This window comes from Macrobrachium rosenbergii, chromosome 27 (assembly GCF_040412425.1).
Source record: "Macrobrachium rosenbergii isolate ZJJX-2024 chromosome 27, ASM4041242v1, whole genome shotgun sequence".
Classification (NCBI taxonomy): Eukaryota; Metazoa; Arthropoda; class Malacostraca; order Decapoda; family Palaemonidae; genus Macrobrachium; species Macrobrachium rosenbergii.
In genome coordinates, this window is record NC_089767.1 from 30,238,422 (window position 1) to 30,244,508 (window position 6,087).

Sequence of the window (6,087 nt, forward strand, 5' to 3'; positions counted from 1 at the left end):
TGAATTCAATATCTGAGGATAATTTGAGACTTAGTATTCGATATATATATATATATATATATATATATATATATATATATATATATATATATATATATATATATATATATATATATATATATATATATATATAATATACTAGTTTGGAGAGTGATTCTCTACTAAAGACAGCAGGACAATGAACGGAGGCATAAATCATTTGTAATGACCTACGTACACACTAGATAAAATCTCTTTCTGTTACTTAGCGTAAAATCAATAACCTTCCTTCCTTTTCACTAATCATACCCCAACCTTCCATTTTCCTTTTATGATAGCTAAAGATCATAAAAAAATTCCTTGTCACTTTTAAAGGCTTGATTTGTTCAAAACGAATTCCTCGCTTCCATCAAAGGATGGAAAATAAGCGACACTTTCTACCTGGAACACACACTGTTCGATAATTCAGATTAAGGCAGAGTAATACCTTCCTAATAACGGCCCAAAATCACGCTCACTCTAGGTCACGGCTCCTCAGGGGGAGGGGGATCTGGTTAGAGCCACCGAGGCAGAGGAGGAGGAACTCTATCGCTCAGGTAGAGCAGAATAGCACATAGAATTTAGGCCAAAGACCAAGCTTGGGTCCTGTCTATGGGGTCATTCAGCGCAGAAACGGAAATTGACAGTAAAAGGTTTGAAAGGTGTAACAGGAGGAAAACCGCGCCGTTGCACTGTGAAACAACTGTTCGGAGAAGGTGGAAAGTAAGACGGAAGAAACAGAATATGAACGGAGGTATAGTAAAAGGAATGAAAGAGGATGCAACTAGGGGCCGAAGGGACGCTGTAAAGAACCTTAAGTAATGACTACAGTGCGCCGCATGAAGTGCACTGACGGCACTAACCCCATACGGGGACCGTCCAGGTAGAGCCTGGGCTTCCCATTCAGGCCGATGGGGTGTAAGAGAAAGCTTCGTTTCAATCGTATTGAATTTGACTAATAAAAATGATCAGACATCATTGACAGTAACCTTAACTGCCATTAGTAAAGCTAAATACATTCCATACAAATCAGACTGATTAAATATATCAAACAAAATTCGACTGATTAAATATATCACACATCACTGGCAAGAACCTTAACTGCCATTAGTATTAGTAAAGTTAAATAAATTCCCTATAAAATTAGACAACCTAAACATATCAAACATCGTAGACACTAAACTTTCTACTGCCTGTAGTAAAGTTATATAAACTCCACATAAAATTCGATCATAATTAAACCATTCCATCATATTACTTTCAGTAACCTTAATTCCCATTAGTAAAGTTAAATAAATTCCGTTTAAAATTCGATAAATATATAAAAAATCACTTTCAGTAACCTTAACTGCCATTCGTAAATAAATTCCATATAAGATTCAACTAATTAAATATATGAAAACATCACTTACAGTATCCCTGACTGCCATTAGTAAAGCTAAAGAGATTCCATAAAAATTCGACTAACTAAATATAAAACATAACTTTCATTAAATTTTCCTGTCAGTATTAAAGCTAAATAAATTCTATACGACTGCAACCTTCTAATAAAAAATACACCAATAATAACAATAAACTAACAAATACACACGCAAATAAACAAAGACAAACACAGCCTTCATTAAAACCCCTGACGTATTACTCCCGTTAGATAAAACGGCTGCCAAGAATCTAATTAAAAAGGAAGAAATATGCAGCAGAAGCAGCGAGCGTTCCTTCGCACACAATTACGAGATCTCCCGTACGTTACAAACCGCAATTTCTACATCAACTCGGGAGATCCAGCCTGATTCGAAGCCAATTTTGGCGGGATCTGGGGTAAGTCGCTTTACCTGTGGCGAGGTTTCTTTCTTTTGCTAAGGAAATGCTAGCATAGTTTATATGTATATGTATACATATATATATATATATATATATATATATATATATATATATATATATATATATATGCATATATATATATATATATATTTTGTATATACACGTATATGTATGCATGTATACAAATTATATAATATATATATATATATATATATATATATATATATATATATATATATATATATATATATATATATATATATATATATATATATATATATATAATGCTGTAAATTTCATTTAATATCCAATTCATTTCTACCTCGGAAATAATACGTAATGTAAATTATAATTCCCCTCCGGCATTATTCCCGAGGTAGGGCGGCGAATTGGATATTAAAAGAAATTTGTAGCAGAGTGTTTGTGTGCATAAAATGTCATGGTGATGTGATAAATATTCATAATATATATCCATATATATATATATATATATATATATATATATATATATATATATATATATATATATATATATATATATATATATAATATTCCTCTCAATATCCTCCCCATTGCCTTAATCGGTTTTGTCAAACACTTTTCTAGGTCCATAAATCTCACAAAGATTTTTTTTTCCTCTAATTTTTGTATATATTTTTTATTAAAAATAACCAATCTACACATCTCTTCCTCGTCTAAAACCACACTGTTCTTCTCCCGTCTATTCTTCTGTTGCCTGTCCTACTTTCTCAGTGTAAATCCTGTCATACAACTTTCCTGGTATAATGAGCAATGTTATGCCATTAACTCATAGCCTCCCCTATCCCCCCCTACCTTTACACAATGGAAAAGTTATTTCCCACACCCTTACCTTTGAAACATTTCACCCCCTTACCTTTGGAACATTTCACCCCCTTACCTTTGGAACATTTCTCTCATCTAGCCATACCTTACACACCCCGGTCAGCCACTACCACCGGATGTTTTTTAATTCTCCCCACATTTTAATGACTCTCCTTGCGTTCTCAGTGACTTGAGCTAACCTATCCTGGAATGCAATCACTTCATACATTTATTATTCCATTCAATATTCGTTCATTAACGTTCCTCTCTTCAGGCACTTAACATGCGATGGCAAACATGAGTCACTATACAAATATACACTTAATAATCGAAACATTCTCCAAACCCAGTTTTCTTTGTACTTGTAAAGGTATGCGGAAGTCTGACGTGATCATATAAGATCTTTAGAAAAACAAAATCTGCTTTTACAAAAATTTTAAAGCTTATTTATATCAATCAGAAACTTCAGAATGACTTACCTTTGTAATGCCGAGACGCATCCCATCAAAAATCACTGAAAGGAGAAGGTAAAGACGTCTGAAGCATGACAAGGACTGAGGAGGCGAATGAAAGTCTTTAATATCAAAATCAAACACACTTGCACTATACTCTGATCTACCTTCAGTTATGAAGCTTTCAGCGTGAGGCCTTTCATTAGTTCATCATTCAAAACTTTCACAAGATTTGATAGTCACAACATACAAGATACAGATTTGATTCTATTTAGAATTAAAGAGATTAAAATAGCTGGAAAAGATTTTTAAACATCAATTTTTACATATACTCGTAGACTGTTACGACACTCACAGGCTACACCATTCAAGAAGGGTATTTTGGTTATGACCAGTTTCTTTGTTGTAACGGAAAGAGGCAACTCTCATGGGCTTACTGAATAAATTATGGTTTTCATGGTACTGAAATAAATTGAATACAGAATTTATGACAAAGGCCAAGCACTGGGACCTATGAGGTCATTCAGCGCTGAAACGGAAATTGACGGTAAAAAGGTTTTGAAAGGTGTAACAAGAGGAAAACCTCGCAGTTGCACTATGAATCAATTGTTAGGAGAGGGTGGAAAGTAAGATGGAAGAAAGAGAATATGAAAGGAGGTACAGTAAAAGGAACGTAAGGGGTTGCAGCTGTGGCCGAAGGCACGCTGGAAAGAACCCTAAGTAATGCCAACAGTGCACCGCATGAGGTGCACTGACGACACCAACCCCCTAGGGGGTTTTAAGGTTTGTAACAGATACAAGAATCATGGCCGAGCTATTGATCTAAGTGAAACCTGAAATATAACTCTCAAATTTTACTTATCAATTAAAATTCAAGACCAAAATATGGGATCAAACTTCGGAAGTAATATTCCCAGACGGTAATCCTAATCATAGGAACATCTTAAACTCCCCTGTCTTTAAGAGGGTGTGACTTCCTTCCTTCCTTCCACAAGCTCGTCCCTCCATCCTGTTGCTTAACAATACCAGAAAACCCAATGACAAAAAGAAGCTTTCGACCTGGTTTACTTAATCAGTTTATGTCGCTTTTGGCCAAAATCCCTTTAACATATTTTTCATATTGAGAAAATAAGAGAGTCTTCAACTAAGGGTAATCACACAACTAACAATTCTGTGTTTAAACGAGATACGACTTGAAACGCCAATATCTTCTCTGAACTATGTGGGATTGTCAGTACCTTGCAAAAATTGTCTATTAGGGTTGTCTCTTTGCAAACACAAGACGGACTTTGGCTGCGTTGCTTGTGAGTCTTTGAATCTGACGTTACAGAAATAAATGAGTAAACACAAAAAGAACCATCTAGGTTAATTAGTACAATCGTATATAAGTGAGGACATAAACAAAAAAAAAATATTGCCCAAACACATGCACAATATACACTCGAATGCAAAACAACCTGACAATCGACAGGATGCAGCTACTCAGAAATCTTCTGAAATCAAGCATCGGGACAATTCTAGCGGATGACTCTTAGTTAGGATAAATAAAGTGAAGGAAAATTGAGGGACATGTGTAAATAGGTCACGCCTAATAAGTTCAATACAACATTATCAAGCTGATAATAAAGTCGATGCTTATCTCGATGCCCGTATTTGTCGAGGGTTCTTGTTTGGGCGATGAATTGTTTCATCACTCCACTCGCTCTGATTTCTCCACGATGACGTCAAGGCGTTCTGTATCCGGTTTCGAGCCGAAATTCTTTGATTTTGAAAACAAACAATGATGATGATATAATGACTATTAAATAAAAGGAAATTTCAGCTTTATATGTTTATTTTTTCCTTGGTGATAAATGAAATGTTAATACTGTACAACCATGTAAACAGAAAAAACATAATAAATAATAAAATATACTTCAAACTTCATAACAAATAAAAACGTTTGTTGCTTTTCAATTGCGTGTTTGGTAAGAGAATAATACTGATGAAGATATGCACACAAATTATTGCTGCGGAACAGAAAAAAAATACAAGTTGCACCATTGCACTACTTCACAGCACCTGCATCTAGTAAACATGAACACGTGTACTCCAACGCACGCACATGCACTCGCAAACGTAATTACACAACGTAACCTCAGATGTTGCACTCTGATGAAGGAAATTATTTCTGTAGTGACTGAGAGACTGTCAGGAGGAAGGAGGCAAAGATACCGAAGATACAGACATTCTATATCCAGTCCACAATTTCTGAGGGAGAACGAAGCTACATTGTCACTACATCGCTACAGATATGCATTAGTTTGCAGTAAGATACCTGGTGAGAGGAACGTCTAAAATAATACTTGCAGAGACAAACAGAAAATAATGCTTCTGACTAAACTCTGCCAATAAGAACGATGGAAGGTAAACAGTATCAGATACGGTTAGAGTAAGGTGGCTGTAGGCACCTCATTGAACAAGAGAAACTGCCCAGAGGCGAAACGTTCAAGACATGTCAAAAGTAAACCCATCTCATAAGAAGAAGCTTCAGTCAAGTTTGTAATACGGTAACGTCAGCAAAAGTCAACGGTAAGTAATTTCAATGCCGAAAGGTTAGGAGCTGTTGGAGCCAGCCATGTCAGGGAAAATGTGAACATGAAAAATAATACACACACACATTTTATATATATATATATATATATATATATATATATATATATATATATATATATATATATATATATATATATATTATATATATGCTTGAATATATATATATATATATATATATATATATATATATATATATATATATATATATATATATATATATATATATATATATATATATATATACTCGTACACACACACACACATAAAATGTTATATGGGACGTGAAACACATCCAAACCACATCAACACTTACTTCAAAAGAAATAATTAAACGAAGAAATCTTAGAAAAGAATTTCC

At 34.2% G+C, this 6,087-nt stretch overlaps 1 protein-coding gene across 3 annotated transcripts in view; it reads right to left on the reverse strand.

Annotated features, from left to right (window-relative positions):
• Positions 1-6,079: 6,079 nt before the first annotated feature.
• Positions 6,080-6,087, reverse strand: part of mre11 (double strand break repair nuclease mre11) — a 52,482-nt gene continuing 52,474 nt past the window's right edge. For all 3 annotated transcript variants that reach the window (XM_067129206.1, XM_067129208.1, XM_067129209.1), the window contains exon 15: positions 6,080-6,087. This exon is cut by the window's right edge and continues 247 nt beyond it. The gene's annotated coding sequence lies outside the window, so the exon portion shown is untranslated.